The following is a 24,938-nucleotide window of genomic DNA, read 5'->3' on the forward strand; positions in this document are numbered from 1 at the left end:
GGAACACAGGTGCCATCCCTGACTCACGCTGTTCTTTCTCTGGCTACCATTAATTAACTTGTCCATTGAATCACTGTGCTCCCTACATTGACACGCTGAACTCACTATGTTAAAACAAACTCGAGCCCTTTACCTCATTTTCCAATATCTCTCTTCATCTATTGCTCCATATTTCTTCCCCCTGACCTCACACAAAACCACATTTTTTCAAAGGACTTATTCTTGTTTCCTACTCTCCCTTTCTTCTCAGTCTCTTTTGAAACAACTACTAGAAACAAGCTTTCGTCTCACCCATACTACCGTGTTTTGGGGCTTACAAATGACCTTCACAGACCAAATCAAATGGCATCTTTCCCATCCGTAGAATACTCACACTGCCTACAGCGTGACTTATTTGCTGCCTACAGCGTGACTTATTTGCTGCCTACAGCGTGACTTATTTACTGCCTACAGTGTGACTTATTTGCCACATACACTTTGAAACACTATGCTCACTCTCCTTGGCTGCTGCTTTCACTTTGCTTTCTTTACCGTTGCCATTTTGTGTTTATTTTACGTTTTCTTCTCCCCTTCTCCCTAAGCTCCAAACACTGAAGGCTCCCAGAGCCATCCTTTATTTTTTCCCTTTCCTCTCTGCTCCTCTTTTCTCGTCTCTTCTCCATTCTCATCCTCTCATCTTCTTCCTCTTTTCTTCATCTACTCTAAGGGACGGGCTCACATCATCTTGAGTGCTCTATACAAGTAACAGCCCAATCTTCATCTCTAGACTTCACCTCCCCGATCTAGCACCAGCTCTGTAGCATTTTCACTTGACTGAGGGTGACAGAGCTCTTCAGTCAAGGACTACCAGAGGCACATACTGAGATCCAGCTGGATAATGGAAGCCAGTTTACACCTTGCAGAGGCCAATATTATCTCTCCAGGACACCTCCTATTTGGAATTAGCTAAACCTCTCCACCATCACTTTCTGTTTTTAATTGTGCGTCGGGGTGTGGTATATGTGATAGTGGTTTGTGAGGAGAAAAGATACTGATGCCTGTGTACACATGCTCACAGAGGCCAGAGGGGGATACTGGGCTCCCTACTCCATCATTCTCCACCTGATTCCTGTTACATGGGGTCTATATTTGAAGCTAGAGCTAAGCTGGAAGTCAGCAACTCCCAGTAATCCTCCTGCCTCTCTTCTCAAAGCTACTGGAGCTACAGGCATTGAAGTAATGCCCATGTTTTTAGGTGAGGATTTGAAATCAGGTCTCTTGCTACTGCAACAGATATGCTTATCCCTTGAGCCATCCATCTATCTATCCAATTCTGCTTATACCCTCCTTCTGAGACTATGGTGATGGGGGGTCGTTGAGAGAATGAAAATTAACAAGAGCCCACAAGTCTATCCTTCAAAGAGTGGGAGGACCATCTAACATGAGGCTGGCTGCTAGACATGTTGAGATTCACTTCAGAGCATTCTAGAAGCTTCTAGATTTCTGGTTCAAATAACAAAGAGCTTCAGCTGAATGAGGATAGAAAAGACAACTCGTTTTTCTTTTAATCCTGAACCTACTCATTAATAAATCACAACATAATCATGGCTCAAGTTTGTTATTCTCTGTCTCCAACCTAACTTATCAACAACTGCTATTACCTCTATAGTCCAACTACATCCCAAATGTGTATCACATCCTACACACACACACACACACACACACACACACACACAAACACACACACACACACACACACACACAAAAGATTATAATTATTTCTTGTCCTATCTCAAGAAGTTCCTTGCTGGTCTTCCTGTTTGACTCAGGTATTCCTACACCCCTTTCCCATATGCCATCATAATGATACCCTTAGAAATGCAATCCCAATTTATATGTCCTTACAACGAGGTTCATAGCTGTTCTCGATGTTCACAACAGAATACAGAGTCAGTGGAACACAAGCCTTGTGTAATCTGTCTAGCCAACTTCAGGAGCTCAGTTTTTCCCTCCGTACTGACTCCCTGAGCTGTAATTCAATGAGCCAAGTACTCTTCTTCATCTCAAAGACGTACCAATAAAGACATGCATTTTCTGTGTTCTGTGTTTCCACAGTCTTTCCAGGTAGCCACGGGAGTCCCCCTCCCTTAATAATATGAGTTTCTTGTATTAGAAAGCCCTTCCCTGATCATCCACCTAACTACTCTCTGTCCATTAATTTGCTCTGTTTTACAGCACCTCTCATCCCTTGGCTTATTTTATTGCTTATTGTCTCCTCTAGCATGACTGTAAACTCCTTTAGAATTGGGTCTGTGTTTCTCTCCTGTCACACTAAAGTGTGTGGTCAAGAATAGTTTAGAAAAGGCCCTGAATGTTGCAAGTTCTTAGAGCTAGACTTTCTTTGTCTTTTTTTGTTCTAGAGCAGTAGTTCTCAATTTCTGGATCATGACCCATTTGGGAATCGGGTGTCAAATGACCCCTTTCACAAGGGTTGCCTAAGACCATCAGGAAACACAGATGTTTACATTATGTTTCATATGTGTAGCAAAATTACAGTTATAAAGTGGTAACAAAAATAATTATGGTGGTGGTTGGGTAATGAGGCTCTATTTAAAGGGTTGAGAGCAGCATTGGGAAGGTTGAGGACCTCTGCTCTAGAGAATCCTAACATCATGTGGGCCAGCGGGGGAGGATGAAACCTCATAAGTGAAGGAGACAACGGGAGCAGCACACGCTGGGAGGTGGGAAGCTAAAATTCTAGTGTTACAGTGCACAAAGGACCTGGTGGACAAGCACGGACAACCATTCTGTGGGGTCCAGATAAACAGGTTTGGGCAAAGGATCCACATTTTGTATGAGCACTGACTTCTATTCTCATAGGAAATGTTTCATGTGATAATTAAATAACTGATAATTAATAAACTGAATACCTTGTGGCTCCTGATTTTTTGTGCATAAAACAAATGTGTAGAAATAGAGCCTAAATTTTCATTTTCCTTCAGAGTTATCCTTCCTTACACTGATTGCTCCAAGATTCTCTTCCTCTCAAATAATTTTTCTACAAATACACTGTTAACTTCATGACACCATACACATCAGATCAGTCCTGATTGTCTGTCTACTGTCTCTCCCCCTTCTTTCTTTTCTTCTTTTGTCATTTTAATAAGTGTAGGGATTAGTAGTAGTAGTGGTAGTGGTAGTGGTAGTAGTTGAGAATTTTGCACACAATGAATTTCGATCATATTTTCCCCTTAACACTTCTCAGACCCATCCCTCCTTCCCTTTCCACTCGGCTTTGTAGCCTTTTATTGTCTCCTATTAAGGCCAATTTGTGATAGCCCAATATCCAATATTCTTGGATATGTGGCCTTCCACTAGAGCATGATCAACTTATCACTGGCTACACTTTTACCAAAAGAAAAAACAAAGCCCTTCTCCTGGCCACTAAGTATTAATTGTCAGTAGGTCTTCAGGTCGGGGTGAAACTTTGTGCCTGACTTATTTTTCCATCCTGGGGTTTGGTGTGGTTTGAGCTCACACAGGTCTTGTGCATGTTGTCACAACTACTGTGAGTTCATATGTGCAGCTGCCCTGCAGTTGCTAGAAGACACTGTCTCCTTATAGTCATCTGACCCTTCTGACTTTTACAATCTCTCTGCCCTCTCTTCTAAAAGGATTCCTGAACTTTAGAGAGAGAGAGATATACCATATATGCTTCCTCTGGAGTTGAACTTTCTTAAGTCTCCTTTTCTTCACAGTGGGAAATTGTTGATATCATCTACCTCATCATCATCATCATCATCAACATCATCATCATTATCTACTATAAATGGAAACTTCTAGGATGAAAATTGAAAAGTACCATTTAATAATATGTGGGTAGGATACTAAATCATTAGGTGTTGCTTTAATATTATGTCTATTTATCAACACAATAGCAGAAGATTCTCTCTTAGGGCCTATGATTTGTCTAGCTGTAGGATCTTGGATCCTCAATGGTGACAAGAATGGTTTTCTTCTTAAAATAATTTTTTTCTGCCAATGCCCCACTTCATCTTCACTGCTAATATCTGTATTAGGCTCCAACTTGCCTGAAATGTCTTCCTGAACATTCATGGTTATCTTCTCCTCTTTGTATTCATTCAAATGCAACAGATGTAGTCTCCAACAAGAAGGAGCTCTGAAAAGTGGATCACACGTCAGTCCTTCCTCAATCACTGGGGTGAGAATCCATCTTCTTCAAGACTATTTCTCTCTTTCATGTGACTCTCCTCTCTTAGTGTCCTGCATTCTGTCTCTTCCTCAGCATCTCTCATGATTAGGAATTAGTTAGCCTCCCCCAACAGATTGGCTAGGCTCTTCCTCTGTGCTCTTGTGTTTTTTACCTTCTTATACTTTTGACTTTAGACTCATGTAAGCCATTAGCAAGTTTCATCTACCCTCAGATCACAGCTAAAGACATCCAAGCCGCAGGACGGTCCTCCTAACTGCATTCTTGGAAACTGGATGGGTCTGCCGCTTTATTAGAAAGGGAGTCCTGCTGAGGTTTGTAATGCCATGCTGGAGTCCTTTCCTCATGCCTGCCTTTAATACTGCTGTAACTCTCATTCTGTCCTATGTGCTGTCCTTCTGCTGCAAACCCTTCAAGCTTTCAGCTGGGCTTCAGCTTTGGAAAACAATAAATGACAAAGTGTTTTCTCTTATACCTATCCAAAGGCCCAACTCATCAACAAGAAAGGAAAGGGGAAGTAGGAAGACGTCAGATGTGCTTTGTGTATGTGATAGCTTTCAGTAACATGGAATTATCCACTGGAACACTTGGAGTAAAGTCACACTGCAGAGTTTATTTTATTCCACTTGAGACTGGTATAGTCTACCTCCAAAAATCTCATATGACATCACAGAAGAACTGCCTATTTAAACTTGCCATTGCAATTTGAAAGAAGAATACATATATCTGAGGAGTACATTTAAGAATTACTTTATTATAATATTACATATATGTGACATAAGAGAAGGGAAAAAGGATGACCACTTGCAACATGGTTCAACTTTGACCTTTAAATTCATGGGGGAATTTAGTAAGAATTATGATCAGGAACCACCTGGCCAATTGATGTGTGTTTGTGTGTGTGTGTGTGTGTGTGTGTGTGTGTGTGTGACACACAAAACACATGCAGATGTTCCTCAGCTATGATGCATGCACATTGCTTCCTCCTTTAGCTGAAAATTCATTTATTGCCCCTAATCTACCCAGTATCTTAGCAACATAGCACAACACACAGGAGTTATTTGCTGAGCTGACCGAGAACAGGAACTGGACCACTGCTTAACACCAAGATGAGTTTATACCTCATGCTCTTAGCCTGAGGGAAGGTCCATACTTAAAATCCCAGCAAGGTTTCTGTCCAGTGTATACCTCATCATCACCTTCCACAGGTCAAATGAGCATAGGTTATGAATTACAGTCTTCACTTTATCCTTTTACTCTAACTTCTAGTTCTGGAAATACTTTCTCAAACTCCTTATATGCTCACATATGTGTACTTGTGATGAAATTAGCAATTCAATCATAACAGGAACTATATGTGTGGAACAGCCTTATAAAAGGCCCCAGAAATTCTACAGCTAGTGCCTTTTCATTCATAAATCGTTAGTAGTCTGACTCATCGATTCTTGCCTGTATTCAGTGTTGTGAAGTAGTAAAGAACATTCTCAGTCAAGCTCCTTAGCCTAAAGCTTGTCTCTAAGCAAAATACCTCCTCTTTGACTCTTAAATACCACTTGCTTTTGTTATATAGGGGTCATACTTCATGACCCCTCTGCACTTCCATTTCATCAAAGTGATTGTGATGATGATGGTGGTGGTGGTGATGATGGTGGTGGTGGTGGTGGTGGTGGTGACCCCTTGTTACCTAGAGAATATAATATTGACCCAGATATAGTTACAGACATGTGTTATAAAATGAGCTCTATAAGGATTAATCTGTTTCTTGGGTACAAAAATAAACAAGACTCAAATACTGAAAATTTCGGTGATATCAAAATTGGATCTCATTAGTGGCTAGATACACAAGGTGAAGGCAAAATGTATGTAGCCTTGAGGATTGAAGAACAAACAGTCACTCTTGCACTGAAAACAGGATTCAGTGCAGGACAGCCCAGGAAATGTCAGACCATTTACATGGTAACTCCTCATCCTCAGCTGAGAGTCCTGGAGCAGATGTGCATCTCTTTTTATTTCAAAAATTGAGTCCAAGCTCTAATTGACCCACAGTGCACTTTGGCAGTTTGGTTTCCATTCTCTTCATACCCTTAGTGCCTATGAAGGCCCTAAAATCATCCAACTTCCGTGGTACAGAAGAAGACACATAGGGACCTTACCAACTCTGTTCACCCTGTCTCCAGGGTATTGTCCTTGTGAGCATCACTCTACTCTCTAGAGTTCTCCACCTCTCTTTCTCTATTGTAAGATTAAAGCAATCATGTTAAACTCTTTTCTATTTCTATCCCTAGCATGTGGTAGAAGTAGAGTCCTTCTCTTCTTCTGTTTATATTTATCTATCCCTTTTATAGTTTAGAAATTAAAAATAATATTTCTGGGTCAGACACTAAGTCAAGGAAATGGCTGCTTTTTTTAAGAAATGGGAAAGTCTTTGGAACTTTAAGCCATAAGCTTGTTTGTCCTTGGCAATGTCTTCACTCATTGTGAGACAGAGAAAAGGAATTTGCTTTGGTTGCTCTGTGTGGTTGTGGCAGATATCCTTATCTACTACAGACACAATTGAGGTAATGACTGCCTTCTGCTATGGAGAAGTGAAGACAGAGGAGTTGCAAACCAGACAACGATCAAACATCTTCCAAGGGAATTAAGTAAAAATACAGTCATCAGTAAACAATGCTATTTTCCCAGTTGAAAATTAGGAAATTAACTATCTGTAAACAACAGAGGAGCATGTTGTGCCCAGTAAATTAAGATGAACAATTTGGAAATTCAGCTGTGTAACTACATACTATGATGTCCAAACGATTAGCACACACATGTATGGCAGCGTGCCTGCATGTGATTATGTCCTTGATACTTTAATATGATGTTACTCACAGGACAAATAGCAGAAGTTCGAAAGACCAAGTTTTGGGTATCAGGAGAGTCAACTTTCTTTCAAACTACATTGATACCTCTGCCATCAAGCTGCTAGGCAACTATTTATTCTAATGATCAATCTTGATCACACTACTCAAAACTATTCATTGCATTCCTTACTGTATCCAAGGGAAAAAAATAAAAGCTTTGTTTTCTTAACCTTTTATTTTAAAATCTAGAAAAACTAAGCCCCCCATAGTATGAGTCTACTTCTCTCTCGAAGCTCATGTGAGGCAGACAGAATGAATTTAAGAGGAGAGGACGTTATTCTTGCTCAAGGTTTCAGAGTATTTAGTTCACCATGGTGGGAAAGTGTGGCCTCTTGGGGAAACTTCATCTTTAGCAGAAGAAGTATGAGATTCCTTATACTTCAGTGAACCAGAAAGTAAAACCTTCAATCCAGAACCAAAAACAAGAAAACAAAAACCTACATTCAAGGCCCACCCCTAGAGACCCACTAATTTGGACATAATCCTAAAACTGCTATCAGCTGGAGACCAAGTGTACCAAATACATATGCTTCTGGGGTATATTTCACATCCAAACAGTTGTCTGACCTGTGATATGAGAGAGTTGTCTTGAAGAATTAATAAAGGCCCTTTGTAATTCCAAGTGTTTACTATATTCAACCAAACCAAATTAGAAGGAAAATAAAATTGAAGTGAGAATCACTTTGTTTCTTTCAGCTAACTATGAGTCAGAGGAAAAATGACTTATTTTCAGAGACTCTAATAAATAGGCATCAAACATAGTAGGGAGGAATAGGAGGAGAAAAAGACAGAGAGGGAACAGAAGTGTAGGAGATGATGAAGTGGGATTTGATAGAGATAGTCATCATCTGGAGCTGGTTTGGCTCTGTGGTCCTCCAACGGGCCATTCATATGCATTTCTCCATATCCATTCAGAGAACTGATTCTACAGCATGGTCATATAAAACCGACTGAGAGAAACTGGAGTGGAGTCTGCTCCAACCCACAGCAGATGGTATTGATGAAGTGTGATGTGTCTGCGATGTGATGATGATGATGATGATGGCCATGATGAGGATCTTGATCTTGATAAAGAAGAGAACATTCTAGCACTTCAAATGACACATCAGTCCTTTTCATTCTACATTAATCTTCTGGCTAACTAATGGGAAAATGGAGTCTTTCCATTCCATCATTGAACTATAGGAAATTAGCAGAGTTCCTGGAATTTTTCGACCATTATGTGCTCCAAATGTTCTTCCCTTTTTGTGTTAGGACCCTTGAAGGAGTGCTAGAGGCATTTCTCAGTTCATTCATGGAGCATTGACAAAATTGTGTAAGGTAACTGTTTTATAAAGAAGCATGCCCTGGAAAGTACAGAGGATACAAATCCCAAGGTCAAGATGCTTGGTTCCTGATATGGCCTCCTCTCTAATGAATGTTTGTTCACACTTTCCCCTAAATACCATTTTTAAGAGCCTAAATAGGATGGTGGTGTGTTCAGGAGACTGGTAATTGTGTTCTTTATTTTCTGAAATACTTTTTGTATTGGAAGTATTTTCTTTCCTTTTGGGCATTTTCCAGAGATGTAAGAAGCTTGCCATAAATGAGAGTTTCTTCTAAATTGTTAACCGTTAAGATTTAAGTAATTTAGAGCAGAGTAGCTATGGGATTCCTGATTCTGCAGCTTTGAAATACCAGATGTTAATATCAAATATCACTAAAACAATGCTTGAGAATTTTCCATCGGAGATAAGTTCAAATTTACCTAATACAGTGGCAAATTCCTAGTATATACACATATATGAAGGTAATTCAAATAAAGTCGCCAAATAATGGGGAAACAGAGTTCCAACTGGCAATCTCTTGTCACTAAATGGAGCTCACAATACCAAGATTTGGTTACATATAATTGAGTTCTTGGCCGTGGGACGCTGTGTGAATCCTCAAACAACCCAAGCTGTTGCCAAGACTGTAGTTTGCTCTTTATAAACTAAGAGCAAGGCCCTGCTGAAGACAACATTACACAACTCATTGAACATGGAGATCTCAAGGTGGTTCCTACACAGAGCCTTCACTCCTACGTTCTAGAGTCCTCAGTACAGGAAGGTCCTCTGTATTCTCTCCAAAGAGAAAATAAACACTGAGCTAGCCACACGCCCTGTACATACATTGGTAACACAAAGCTTGTGGGAGTAACCAACCAATAATTGATTTGACTTAAGGCTGACTTCACAAGATGGATCCCATACCTGATCCTGCTTGCATGACCAAAAACCTAAGATTAGATAGCTCAGGGACCTAGGGTAAAACTAAATTATACTGATCTAAAAAAGAAAAAAATAGTGTTAAGAAAAAAGAGTGTTAATAATATTCTGCTATACTCATAGAACAAAGCCTTATTAAGCCCTCCTCAGAGGAAACCCCTTCCTACAGCAGATGGAAAAAATAGAGATACCCACAGCCATGATTACTCAGAGTGAGAGACCTTGAAAGACTCAGCCCTAGATGGGCTATCCCCTCAGAACTCAGGGAATCCTGTGGAAGATGAGGCAGAAAGGGTATAAGAGCCGAAGAGGATGGAAGAACCAAGGAAGCAAGGCTCTCTAAATCAACATGAGCAAAGCTCATATGAATTCAGAAATTGAAGTAGTATGCAGGGCCTGAGCAAGCATGTACTAGGTTCTTCAAATTTACTGTTTTTATGAAATTCCTATGTATGTGAATGAGTGAATCTCTGATTCTTGTACCTTCTTGGGCTCTTTTCTTTCTATTGGTTTGTCTTGTCTAACCTCAATGTGATAGTTTGTGTTTATCTTATTATATTTTATTTTGTTTTATTTTTAAATGAGTGAATCAATGAATGGATGGATGGATGGATGGATGGATGGATGGATGGATGGATGGATGGATGGATGAATACCTAGTCAGTAGGGTAACAGTTAAAGTTAAACTGTCACTTATACCTGCAGAAAAGGCAAATAATCATTTTTTTCTGATAACAGAGGAAAATCAGTATTCTCCAATAGAGAGACACTGAGTATATCAACCACTCAGCAGTAGCTGACCAACATATAATGTACTCCATAGATTTTTCCGTGCATGTGTTTTATTTGATTACAGTTTGGTATTTTGTTGTTGTTTATTTCTTTGTGTTGTTTGATGTGTGTGTGTGTGTGTGTGTGTGTGTGTGTGTGTGTGTGTACATGGGTGTGTGGTATTTTTCTTTGTTTTAAGGATTTCTGTTGTATTGGGTTTCTGTCTGTTTTGATTTATTTTTAAATATTTAGAATGTAAAAGGACTTGGGTGAGGAGATGAATATGATGAAAATATATTTAAATTTAAAATGTTTTAAATGGTGAAGTTAATTAAAAAGTAATAAGTTTAAATTGACTTCAGATATTGAACACTTGACTATTCTTTTTATTTAAATAGTGATTTACTCTTCACTAAGTACTTTAAGCAATGATTATTAAATGCCTCCATCTACCAGCCCTCCCTCCTCTTTTTCATGGGTTTAAGTCATGCTGCCCATATGTGCATGGCTGTGTGGCCAGTCACTGGGGCATGAGAAACATATGAACAGTCACATGGGCAAAGGAGATTGACTCTCTCACCTGTAGCAGCCATCAGCTACCAAGAGCTACTCTGAGAGGAGTGGAACCTCAAGGACCCTCTCATCCATGCTGGGGTTTACTGACTAGATCATATGCAGGTCTCGTGCAGGTAGCCCCAGGTGCTGTAGGGTGATGGGTGCGGTAGCCACGTCATGTGCAGAAGGCAGCGCCTTACAGCTCTTCTTACTATTTGCTGGTTCTTGCCTTCTTCCTGCTCTCTCTTCTGCAGTTTCCTGAGCTTTGGGTGGTAGGAATGTCCTACCAATGACCCATCCACAGCTAAACACTCACAACTATTTACTCTCAGCTTTCTGACCAGAAATGAGTCCACGTTGATTACTACTCAGTTGAAAATAAAGCTCCCTGGCAGACAAAAGCTAAAACAGTAGTATAAACAAAACATGGTTTGACAGCATGGCCGTTTAGCAAAACAGCAGGCTTTTGGTTAGGTTTCCAATACCAGGAATTAATTTTCCCCTGTAAAGTGGGCCTCATGTCCTACCAGGAAGCAGTTGGTTACTCCGTCACCATCATGCCGCTCTTACACCAGTAGAGACACCGTGTCTGAGGGTCAGTCTTTCTGAATGCACGGCCCGGTCCTATATAAACCACTTACATTCTCACTCCCCTCTGCAGCCTCCATGGCCTCTTCTGTCCCTACATACACTAGCAAGCAGGAAGAGTTTCCTCATCAGGTCCTACTACAACTTAGATGTGATCTCCTCAGAAATGGAATGTTACAATCTAGTTACAGTAGACAACCAAGAGCAATGGCAAAAGCGTGTGTTGCTTTTGCGTGGTACTAGGGTCTCCTTTACCACTAACTCATAGAAGGCGTTCTGTGTGTGGCACTGAGATTTTCATTGCTTGTCTTCTGAGAGCACCCTTGTCCACCATGTGGAGCACTTCTGTTCAAACTCTGTGTACTATAATGGTATGGTATGATATGATATAAAATATAACATGTCTTTGTTAGGGTTTCTATTATTGCAACAAATACTCCATGACAAAAAACAGCCAGGAGAGGGAGGGGTTAATTCAGCTTACATTTCCACACCATAGTCCATCATCAAAGGAAATCAGAACAGGAACTCCAGCATGGCAGGAACCTGGAGGCAAGAACTCATGCAGAGGCTGTGGAGGGATGCTTGCCCCTCCGGGCTTGCTCAGCCTGCATTCTTATAGAATCTAGGACCACCAGCCCAGGTATGGCCCATAGGTTGGTACCTCCCCAGTTGATCACTAACTGGGAAAATGTTTTACAGCTGGATCTCATGGAGGCATTTCCTCAACTGAGGTTCCTTTCTCTCCTATGCCTCTAGCTTGTGTCAAGTTGACACATAAAAGCAGCTAATATAATATGATTAATATAATATATGAATGTATACCTTTTAATTAGATTACCAACTACTGGATTTCCCCATGGCATCTTTATGTATCCTTAGTTTGGCCTGGTCTACTCCCTCCCTCTCTTCCCAATATCTCTATCCTCTGTTTCAAACCTTTAACCCCAAATATTTCCTTTTCTCTTCTTTCTTGCCCCTCGTGTTCTGCTGTTCCCTCTAACTGGGTATTTCTTGACTTTGAAGGTCACGAACTTCCATATAGCTTCTCAAACACCTTCTATTTTGTTAAACGGTCTGCCAATATCTCAGTTTCTCCAGCCCTCTCACACTTAACATAGTGAATTACAAAGGAGCATGCTTTAACTATTCACATCTCTGATTAGGCAGATAGGTCCATCCTGTGGCACTGTCATTTTTCTTAGTCCTTCTTAGGGCTCTGTTTTTTTGTTTTTGACTTGTATTGCTTTGTTTTTTTGCTTGTTTGTAGCGTAGTGTAGTGTGTGTGTGTGTGTGTGTGTGTGTGTGTGTGTGTGTGTGTGTAAGTTCATGTTGGCCTCAAGTGTGTAGCTCTTGCTTTGGTCTTCCCAGTGCTGGATTGCAAGACTGTCCCAACATTCAACATTCCTAGCCTTTTCTCTTTCCTTTACATCACAGTATTTGCATTTGAGACATAGATATCATCCCTCTGACCAGAGCCTGCAGTGCCACCCACGAACTGTTCTAGCAGAACTCTGTGAGAATGTGCTCTTTGCACAAGAGTCATCAGAAAGCAGAACGCGTACTCCATAAAACGGAACAGCGCTGTGCAACGCTATCATGAGTTCTCCATCTTTTCAGTGGGGCATTATTAATTGTTTCAGTTATTGTTATTGAAAGAGTCCCAAAAGATTGCAGTGTGATTAGAACAAGAGTACAAACATTTTCGCAAATATATCAGCTGTTATGAAATAAATTGCCATTCCAGGGCCAACTTACTATTGTAAGCCATGTTATGAAATTGAATGGAAACACCCCTAAGTGGACACAGTCCTTTATTATCTCTTCAGATTAAATTATAGCATTGTTCACATGGTTTTTGGTATGTGTGCTGCTTTATCTTCATTGCAAAGAAAAAGATTTGGATATGGGCTTTGGAGAAAATGAAGGTCTCATCGGGGCACAAATAAACATGTATCCTGTTAAGACTCACTGGTGTGGTTCAGAGAGCATTTTTTGGTGGGGCCTGCTTCAGGGCGACAGCCTATTTCCAGATCATTTCCCTGCACTCTGTTTACCCTCGTATAAAATTCCCTTTCTCGGGTAAATTGTCTGCTTTGATTTTTGTCTCAGTACTTAACTACCAAAAGTTAAGTTTTCAACTGCTGTGGTTTGCAGCTTGACATCCAATCCTGGTCATGCAAGATTCACCAATGGCCCTGATCACGTGGGCATATAGAACAATGATGTACGAATGCTCAAAGAAATAAATATTCTTTGTCCTGGTGAATTCATTATGTGGAACTGTGCTCCTTGCCAACACAAAGAATCAAAGGGAAGAACTGATTGTGTTGATCTACCCAGGCCAGTAGGCATTTTAACCTTTTTAAAGAAAACCAAAAACAGGCACACGTCTGTTTGTTTCACATACTTTTACTGTACAGACAACTTCATTTGATGCATGAACTTCCTTGCTTGTCTTACTAGGTTACATAGGTATAAAAACTCTTTACTGGTTGGTGAAAAGCTTCCGAAAATGCTGTACATTTCTAATGGAGTCCAATAAGAAATAACAAGCTGACAGATGTTTCACGATTGGATGTATCTGAAGCCTATTAGATATATTAGCATAGGCTTAATATGAGGTCCTCTTTGATCAACGTAATTTACGAATAAAGTGCTGCTGCTGCTGCTGCTGCTGCTGCTGCTGCTGCTGCTGCTGCTGCTGCTGCTGCTGCTGATAGTGATGGGGATGCTGATGCTGATGACAGTGATGGGGATGCTGATGCTGATGACAGTGATGGGGATGCTGATGCTGATGACAGTGATGGGGATGCTGATGCTGATGACAGTGATGGGGATGCTGATGCTGATGACAGTGATGGGGATGCTGATGCTGATGACAGTGATGGGGATGCTGATGCTGATGACAGTGATGGGGATGCTGATGCTGATGACAGTGATGGGGATGCTGATGCTGATGACAGTGATGGGGATGCTGATGCTGATGACAGTGATGGGGATGCTGATGCTGATGACAGTGATGGGGATGCTGATGCTGATGACAGTGATGGGGATGCTGATGCTGCTGATAGTAATGGGGATGCTGATGCTGATGGTGATGGGGATGCTAATGATGATGACAGTGATGGGGATGTTGATGATGATGACAGTGATGGTGATGGTGATGCTGCTGATAGTGATGGGGATGCTGATGATAGTGATGGGGATGCTGATGCTGATGACAGTGATGGGGATGCTGCTGCTGATAGTGATGGGGATGCTGATGCTGATGCTGATGACAGTGATGGGGATGCTGCTGCTGATAGTGATGGGGATGCTGATGCTGATGGTGATAGTGATGGGGATGCTGCTGATAGTGATAAGGATTTTGATGCTGACAGTGATGGGGATGCTGATGATGATGACAGTGATGGGGATGCTGATGCTGATGGTGATGGGGATGCTAATGATGATGACAGTGATGGGGATGTTGATGATGATGACAGTGATGGTGATGGGGATGCTGCTGATAGTGATAAGGATTTTGATGCTGATAGTGATGGGGATGCTGATGCTGGTAGCGATGGGGATGCTGATGATAGTGATGGGGATGCTGATGATGATGACAGTGATGGGGATGCTGATGCTGACAGTGATAGTGATGGGGATGCTGATGCTGATGACAGTGATGGGGATACTGATACTGACAGTGATGGGGACGCTGCTGCTGTCTGGTGAGGATGGTATATTGTGAGGATGCTACAGGGCATGGCACTGGCATGCTAACAGTTTATTCTGATGTAGTCTGCTGTGAGTAGGGTATAACGTGATGCCAGCGTTGACAGCCAGATGCCGTGCTATCATGATGTACAGTGTGTGAGTGCAGGAGCCAGGGGCAAGGCTGTGGAGTGTCAGCACTGGCTTGTCCTGATGGTATCATGCAGTGGAGTTGGGATCAGTTCGTCTTCTCTGGATGATACAGGTTTTGAGAGGAAAATGAGTGTAGAAGACCAGAGTCTTAAAGGATAAGGCTTTGAACCAGCTCCGGGTCTCCTGGTGTGAGTGATTAATGTAATTTCATTTAGAGCTTTTAATGATTCATTTCCTAGCAGTAAAGAGAGACCTGAGAGTCCACACTACAGTGTGGTTAGTAATCTGCAAAATGGCCTTGCTGGGAATGTTTTATTAAAGATTGATGGATAGTAAGTTTCTGGGTTATCATATACCCAATGTCTTAGAACGATCTAGTAAACTAACAGAGCAATTGGGCTTATGCGGCTATCCTTCAGTGTCCTGGAGACGGGCTGTTGGGGGAGGATTCATGGCTTCTGATTCTCAGCTTAAGCTCTTCACAAATGACCAGACGGCTTTATGTCTGTCCTGAAACCCATTTGTGACTTTGGTGACTTTTTTTTTTTATTTTTTTCGGAGCAGGGGACCGAACCCAGGGCCTTGTGCTTGCTAGGCAAGCGCTCTACCACTGAGCTAAATCCCCAACCCCGACTTTGGTGACTTTTCTGAAAAGTCAGACCTAGAGGTTAGTCCTGCGAGTTACTGACTAACAGCAGAAATTGAATTTCCAGACTTCCAGGCTGTCTCCTGTTGGAGTAGTGGTGGTAACTGCAAATAAGTTTTACTCTATGAATTGGAATAATAATGTGCACAGAGCCCTCAAAGACGGAGTCAAAACTCTGTTCTGCACAGCCCTTTATACCAATAGAGGTGACCTATGTGAACATGAAAGACGAATTTGACTGTTTTAACTGGAGGATCTATAACAGCTTCCCCTAAAGTCTCATAAGATATACTGGTTTTCCCCAGGCCCCACCTCTACTGCCCTTCTGAGAACTTAAACTACCATTAAACTGTATAAGAAAATGTATATTTTACCTAAATCTCTGCACAATTTTTTCTGTTTAAGTAAACAGAAATCCAAAAGAAATATGTGGTATGCCTCTCAACGTATAGGGTAATGTTGGGAGGGATATGAATAAATCTGAACATCAAATTTACTGACACTGCACCACTAAGCACAGGTCTGGTGTAGTTTTAGTGGTTACAAAGGACTATAATACTTCATCAGATTGGTTAAAATACAGACCCTAAGGTTTAGAATGTATCTCAGAACTTGCTTGATAGAGCAGAAGAAAATGTCCAAAGCCCTAGAAAACGTGGGATATTAGAGTGCTGCAGTTATTAAAAACTTGCTCACCCAGGTGAAAGAACACACCTTTCATTAATGCTGTTAGCAGTAAATTTATGAAGACAGTTGTGCATGGCTGTACATGGTTATAATCCCAAAATAGTAGGAGGCAGAGAGACAGGAGGATCATTTCCAGACTGAGGACAGACTGCTCTACATGGTGACCTTCAGGACGATTGAAGCTATATGCAGAACCCTGTCCAAAAGCCACTATGAGAACAACTCCAGAATCCTTAAAAGATTCTGTGGTCTCTCTTCTCTATGGACCAAAAACCATAATATGATCTACAACCAGCTAACTGAGATTCCCTCATACCTCAGGACAATAGGGTCCTGAGAAGGCAGCTGCCAACTGGAGTACTTAACTGCCATATAGAAAGTAGGCATGGCTATGGCAACAAACAGGTGAATGGAAACAGTAATCAGAATAATTTCATGGTCAAGCATCTATGGCATAGCTAGTAGACCATTGTGTCTCTAATGAAAACAAAGTAAGTGGGCAGTCTACAAAACTGTTGCTTGATTTGGAAACTGCCAGGCTTGAACTGGTTTCCAGTTTGAGAACACCTAGAATCAAGCTGCATTTCATCTCATAGAGGAAGATCCTGACCACCAAATCAAAATTTTAGACTGTTAGTTTTTCTCCCTGTTTCTCACAGGGAGCTATGGCTACTTACAAAATGTGACTTCTGGCTATTTAATAGGATAGCTGTGCGTTGGAGAAACTGAGGTAATAAGGCTTTGTGTGGATTATTGATGTTGACTAAGTTTTTCTTAAATCCTGGAGACCCCATGGATTGCTGTGATCTAGTACTCAGAGTGAGATGGACTTGACCAGATACACTTGTAGGTTTAGTTCTACGTCACTGAACCTATCTTCTGGCTGTTTCCCTAATTCCAGAATGCATAACTGGAATGACTATACTGAGCAAGCGGCGGGTCCCTACACTGTTCTCTGTGAGCTATGGAAAAGTCATGAAAAGCCATAGTTCACACCAAGTATGTGCTTTGACAACACGTACAAAACTAAGGAGAATTTCTGCAGAAGTTGTAAAACCTAGTTTCACCATGAAGAATTTAATGTCCGAGGGGTCAAGATCCCTACCATATTCCCATCTTTGATTCAAACCACTGATCCAGATTATATCGAGGACACAAGCAACTTGGACAACAGTGGCCTGTCAGAACTTTTATCCAGTAATGGCTTCCATTGCATTTGAATACCAAACGTGCTCTCAGCGCTTCTGAGAACCATCTTCTTGTACTTTTTATATGATTTTTGAACTGACAGATGCTTTTCTCCAGTGCCTATTAAAAGCAGTCTATTCCTGCCCACTCTCTCCCTACTTATTCAATATAGTTCTTGAAGTTCTAGCCAGAGCAATCAGACAACAAAAGGAGATCAAAGGGATACAGATTGGAAAAGAAGTCAAAATATCACTATTTGCAGATGATATGATAGTATATTTAAGTGATCCCAAAACTTCCACCAGAGATCTACTAAACCTGATAAACACCTTCAGCAAAGTGGCTGGGTATAAAATTAACTCAAATAAATTAGTAGCCTTCCTCTACACAAAAGAGAAACAAGCTGAGAAAGAAATTAGAGAAACGACACCCTTCATAATAGTCCCAAATAATATAAAATACCTTGATGTGACTTTAACCAAGGAAATGAAAGATCTGGATGATAAGAACATCAAGCTTCTGAAGAAAGAAACTGAAGAAGATCTCAGAAGATGGAAAGATCTCCCATGCTCATGGATTGGCAGGATTAATATAGTACAAATGGCCATTTTACCAAAAGCGATCTACAGATTCAATGCAATCCCCATCAAAATACCCATCCAATTCTTCAGAGAGTTAGACAGAACAATTTGCAAATTCATCTGGAATAACAAAAAACCCAGGATAGCTAAAACTATCCTCAACAATAAAAGGACTTCCGGGGGAATCACTATCTCTGAACTCAAGCGGTATTACAGAGCAATAGTGATAAAAACTGCATGGTATTGGTACAGAGACAGACAGATAGACCAGTGGAATAGAATTGAAGACCCAGAAATGAACCCACACACCTACGGTCACTTGATTTTTGACAAAGGAGCCAAAACCATTCAATGGAAAAAAGATAGCATTTTCAGCAAATGGTGCTGGTTCAACTGGAGGTCAGTGTGTAAAAGAATGCATATTGATCCATGCTTATCACCATGTACAAAGCTTAAGTCCAAGTGGATAAAGGACCTCCACATCAAACCAGATACACTCAAACTAATAGAAGAGAAAGTGGGGAAGCATCTCGAGCACATGGACACTGGAGAAAATTTCCTGAACAAAACACCAATGGCTTATGCTCTAAGATCAAGAATCAACAAATGAGATCTCATAAAACTGCAAAGTTTCTGTAAGGCAAAGGACACTGTGGTTAGGACAAATCGGCAACCAACAGATTGGGAAAAGATCTTTACCAATCCTAAAACTGATAGAGGGCTTATATCCAAAATATACAAAGAACTCAAGAAGTTAGACCGCAGGGAGACAAATAATCCTATTAAAAAATGGGATTCAGAGTTAAGCAAAGAACTCACAGCTGAGGAATGCTGAATGGCTGAGAAACACCTAAAGAAATGTTCAACATCTTTAGTCATAAGGGAAATGCAAATCAAAACAACCCTGAGATTTCACTGCACACCAGTGAGAATGGCTAAGATCAAAAACTCAGGTGACAGCAAATGCTGGAAAGGATGTGGAGAAAGAGGAACACTCCTCCATTATTGGTGGGATTGCAGACTGGTACAACCATTCTGGAAATCAGTCTGGAGGTTCCTCAGAAAATTGGACATTGAACTACCTGAGGACCCAGCTATACCTCCCTTGGGCATATACCCAAAAGATGCCCCAACATATAACAAAGACACATGCTCCACTATGTTCATAGCAGCCCTATTTATAATAGCCAGAAACTGGAAAGAACCCAGATGCCCTTCAACAGAGGAATGGATACAGAAAGTGTGGTACATCTACACAATAGAATATTACTCAGCTATCAAAAACAATGACTTTATGAGATTCATAGGCAAATGAATGGTACTGAAAAATAATCATCCTGAGTGAGGTAACCCAATCACAGAAAAACACACATGGTATGCACTCATTGATAAGTGGATATTAGCCCAAATGCTCGAATTACCGAAGATGCACAGAACACATGAAACTCAAGAAGGATGATCAAAATGTGAATGCTTCACTCCTTCTTTAAAAGGGGAACAAGAATACCCTTGGCATGGAATAGGGAGGCAAAGTTTAGAACAGAGGCAGAAGGAACACCCATTCAGAGCCTGCCCCACATGTGGCCCACACATATACAGCCACCAAACTAGATAAGATGGATGAAGCAAAGAAGTGCAGGCCGACAGGAACTGGATGTAGATCTGTCCTGAGAGACATAGCCAGAATACAGCAAATACATAGGCTAATGCCATCATTAAACCACTGAACTGAGAGCAGGACCCCCATTGAAGGAATCTTAGAAAGGACTGAAAGAGCTTGAAGGGGCTTGAGACCCCATATGAATGACAATGCCAACCAACCAGAGCTTCCAGGGACTAAGCCACTACCCAAAGACTATACATGGACTGACCCTGGGCTCCAACCTCATAGGTAGCAATGAATAGCCTAGTAAGAGAACCAGTGGAAGGGGCAGCCCTTGGTCCTCCCAAGACTGAACCCCCAGTGAACATGATTGTTGGCGGTAGTGGGGGGAGGATGGGGAGGGGAACACCCATATAGAAGGGGAGGTAGAGGGGTTAGGGGGATGTTGGCCCGGAAACCGGGAAAGGGAATAACAATTAAAATGTAAATGAGAAATACCCAAGTTAATAAAGATGAAAAAAAAAGCCGTCTGTTTCCAGTTGGTGAGATTGACTACACCTGCTCACTGATCTATCTCAGGTGTGGATCAAGTGTCTAACATTACGTCATCCTCAGTGAGGTTGTTGCTTTTCCCTTCCAGTGAATTTCATGCTGTCCCCTTACATAGATGACATTATGTTGAACAGACCTTGTGAGTAAAAACTAGCAATCACATGTGTATTGATAAGACATTTGTGACTTGGAGACAGAGAAATGATTTTAACAAAATGAGATAACGATGTTCTTCACCAGGGAAATGTCTAGGAACTGGATGAAGTAAGAAGTTGAAATGTCCTTAGTAAGTTATGCTATTGAGTGTGGCTCACCCTGTAACCAAAAAGAGAATATGTGTGGAATGTTACACTTTAGATGAACGCACTGTAAAAGTTGGGTGGTTGGCACTGACAGCTAAAGGGAGAAATATTTTTGGGGGGAGGGGAAAACAAATCTTTTCAATTTCTTCTTTCACGGTCTTGTCTTCATCTAATGTAAGATGTATTAACTTTTTTTAATTTTTAAAAACATCTATTTTATTCTTCAATGATTTTTTTTTACTGTTAGAACATTCAGTTTTTTCCCTCCATCTTTATTAACTTGGGCATTTCTCATTTACATTTTAATTGTTATTCCCTTTCCCGGTTTCCGGGCCAACATCCCCCTAACTCCTCTACCTCCCCTTCAATATGTGTGTTCCTGTCCCCATCCTACCCCCATTACTACCCTCCCCCTAACAATCATGTTCACGGGGGGTTCAGTCTTGGCAGGACCAAGGGCTTCCCCTTCCACTGGTGCTCTTACTAGGATATTCATTGCTACCTATGAGGTTGGAGCCCAGGGTCAGTCCATGTATAGTCTTTGGGTAGTATAGTACTATATTAAGTTACAGATGAAGGAACTTAAGAATGTGAACCAAGGAGTTCACATTCTCTTCCATTAACATGTTTGGGATCATAGAGAAGGTAGGTGGCTCCTGTTACACGTGAGTATAATGTGTGGTTCTTCTGTCATTTATGTAGATTTGAGCACACAAGTATGGGCTCAAATGACATGAATGGAAGTTAACTGAGCAGGAGACAGCTGTGCTGTGCAGTTTGCTTTAGGTGTCTATTCAGCTGACCTGGGTGTCTACCTATTCAACCTTGTATTAATTTAGGTTTTGAGTTGAAGACCTTTCTCAGATAAACATAAATCCCAGGATTAGTTGACTTTATGCAGAAAGATAATCAGAAGGCCTTAGATCAGAGCTGTGACTTGTTAGAGGAAGGAGAAATTCTGCCTTTCATGAGTAATGTCATATGGAAAACTCTCTGGATACTTTTCCTGATGGCTGTATTATAGGATTTGGATTTGTCTTGCCAGTCATCATAAATGCACGAGGTAATTTCTTGCAATAAATATCTTAGTAAATCTCATTGGCTACATTTCTCTGATGGATACAACTACATATCAAGGAAACCAACAGAAACCAGACCCTTCCTTGGTCCTTCCTTTACCTGCCTAACACCAAAACTTACTTGCCTACTCACTTTCTTCTTCAGAGAATAAAGTCCTTGGGAACCAAGTCTGGCTTTCTTAATTCTTTAAAACAGTAACTAAAGAAGCCCAAGTATGTATGAATGATAATTCCTTCTCTGTAATTTGCTTCAATTTCTGGGTCTTGTTAGCATAAACAATCTGATCTTGGGGGAATGTGGTTGTGGAGAAGAAATTTGCTTTGGTAACAGATTTAGTTGCTGGCATGCTTGCATTTGTAAGTTACTCTTTAGGGCTGAGAATGGGGCCCACTGGTAGAGCACTTCCCTTGCATGTATAAAACCTTTGGTGTGGTTCCCAGCAGTATATTTAATTAAAATAAAATAATACTACTAATAGAACATGGCAACAGCAGTGGGGCAGTTGGTTAGGGTGAAGTACTCACACAACACTGTGATAGCAAGCTGTCTTCTTTTCTTTTTCTAGTGTCACAGCCGCACCAAAGGTCACCCTGATGGTTGTGTCCACTACTCATAGTCTAATTGTATCTGAACATCATGTTCTGAATGTATAAGTACAGCTCAGCCTTTCCTTCACACCTTTCATGTCACTCTCTTCTGTTTTCTGCTTTCCTACTTCTAGCCCTTCTTTGAGGTTAAAGTATCTTCTTTCAGAAAGCACACCCATAAAATTTGATCTTATGGAGCCAATCATCTATTTTAACTCATTTATGTCTTCGTTTACTCATTGTTCCTAGTCAGTGTTCTGTTGCTGTGAAGAGACACCATGGTTGTGTTGTCTTGTAGGAAAGCTTTAATTGGGGCTGGCTTACAGGTTCAGAAGTTTGCTTTGTTATCAACATGGTGAGAAGCAGGGCAGCATGCAGGCATGAATGGTGCTGGAGAAGTTCTACATCTGAATCTGCAGACAGCAAGAAGGGCCTGGCTTGCACATTTAAAAGCCTAAACCTAACCCCAGTGACACACTTCCTCCAACTAGGCCACACCTCCTAATCCTGTCAAGTATCACCACTCCCTCATGACCAAGTATGCAAATATATGAGCCTATGTGGCCATTCCTATTCAAATCATCATGTAATTTGTCTCTCAAATAATCAAGTATCTACTACCTATAATATTCCACACTACCTATCCCAGCATGGTAGAGCCTCCTAGTAACCAAACCAATTATCCTTGTCACAACCAGTCATAAAATCATAAAAATAAAAGCCTTTCTCCAACACACATATTATCATTTTTTCTTAGACACAGGTTATGACTAAAAGTAAATTTACATACAGATAGACCACTTTGAACTGTCTACGCTATCAGAGAGGCCATAGGCAATCAAATATTTGGAAGAAGACCAGTGATGCTGCCTTTTAAATTTCATCTTTATCATAGTCATAGAAGAAATGATAGTACAAGCAGCCTTCGGGAGAAACCTCCCCTCAGTGTAGGCTGGGGTCCTCCTTCTCCTAGTAGAAAAGACCAGCTCTAGCAAGGTTGTGAGAGGGATGTGAGGTGGTGCTGGGTATGGAGAAGCTATCCTAAGGGTTTCACAGCTGTCTGAGCTGCAAGTGGGATATAATATCATCCTAGAAGTGCCCCTTGCCTTTGGTGGGATTCTGGGCATCATTATTCCAAATCCAATGCTACAATGGGCTGTCTTATAGTCACATTCCTATCTGAGCATGATAACCACCACACTGTAACTGTTTACCCCATCTCTAAATGTCACATCCACATGACCTCACAAGGGAGGTATTTGTTTGTTTGACTACTTGGAGCAGGTCCTTCTCCCTTGCTAGGAGATTGCGAGTTGTTAGTGAGAAAGCCATAGGAAAGGAAGGAAAAACTGGATTCAAATAAATGGGAGCAAGAGGAGGAAAAACAAAAGAAAGGAGGGAAGGAAAAAGAAATGAAGAAACAAGAGAAGGAGGAAAAGAAAGGGAAGGAAGGGAGAAAGGAAAAAGGGAAGAAAGAGAGGGATGAAGGGAAAAGGAAAGGAGGAAGAAAGGTGAAACTACAGCAATACTAAAACTAACATCTATCAAATACTTAGTATTATTGTTATCAATACTCTAGAACTAAACATTTACATACTGGCTCATAATAGCCCAGTGATGTCATTCCCACCTCTGTTGGACAGCAAAGGAGAAGGAGCTTGTAAAGTCCCCAGTCTTAGTGGCAGAGTTTGATCATAGGAATCCTCACTTCAGAATCTGAAAATGTGAAAAAAATAAAATACACCAAAAACCCTACATCTTGTGACTCTTTGCAAGAGCAATATCAGCAAGATATAGCCAAATAAAGTAAGGAGGTAGAACTGTCCACTAAATATCGTATTCTGTAAATAATTACTGCCCCGTTGAAGGTGTAGCCTCTGCAGTCATAACCCTTGCAGTGCCCAGTGGGAATGAGAGAAACACACTTAGAATGAGATACCAAGACAGTGTGAGAACTTCACAGCATGCAGGGCTGAGAGGCAGACACTTGTAGATAGTCACTACCTGTCTCTATGGAGATGGAGATGCTGCAGGAGTTTCTTCCAGAAGCCATTCCTTGGCTGCCCCTGGAGAATTGACTCTGTTAATTAGAGTCAATGGATTAGGAGAAATGAAGACAGTGAGGTGCGTTTAGACCAGCCTGTGAGCTGGCGATATCCAGATATAAAGTCTTGGCAGTAGGGGCTAGAAAATGGCTTAGTGGTTAAGCCCAGTATATGCACTTGTTCAGTGTCCAGCATCTACGCAACCATCTATAACTCCAGTTCTGAAGGATATTCTGCCTTCTTATGGCTTCCATGGGCATTGCATGTACATGGCAAACATACATGCATGCATACATGCAGGCAAACACTTGTACCCATAAAATAAAATTTGAAAAAACTTCCAGCACTGTTTATTAATTTGTGCCATCATGAAAAGACACTGGGGCCCAACAATATGGCTCAGGGGACATTGGCTAGTGATGCCGACCCTGAGGAACTGAGGTTAATCTCCATAACCATGTGATGGAGCAGAAGAAGTAGCCACTACAAGTTGTCCTATGATGTTACACCAAAGCTGTGCTCTGCACATGTACATGAATAAG

The sequence above is a fragment of the Rattus norvegicus genome, chromosome 1 (genome assembly GCF_021556685.1).
Source record: "Rattus norvegicus strain SHRSP/BbbUtx chromosome 1, alternate assembly SHRSP_T2T, whole genome shotgun sequence".
Lineage (NCBI taxonomy): Eukaryota > Metazoa > Chordata > Mammalia > Rodentia > Muridae > Rattus > Rattus norvegicus.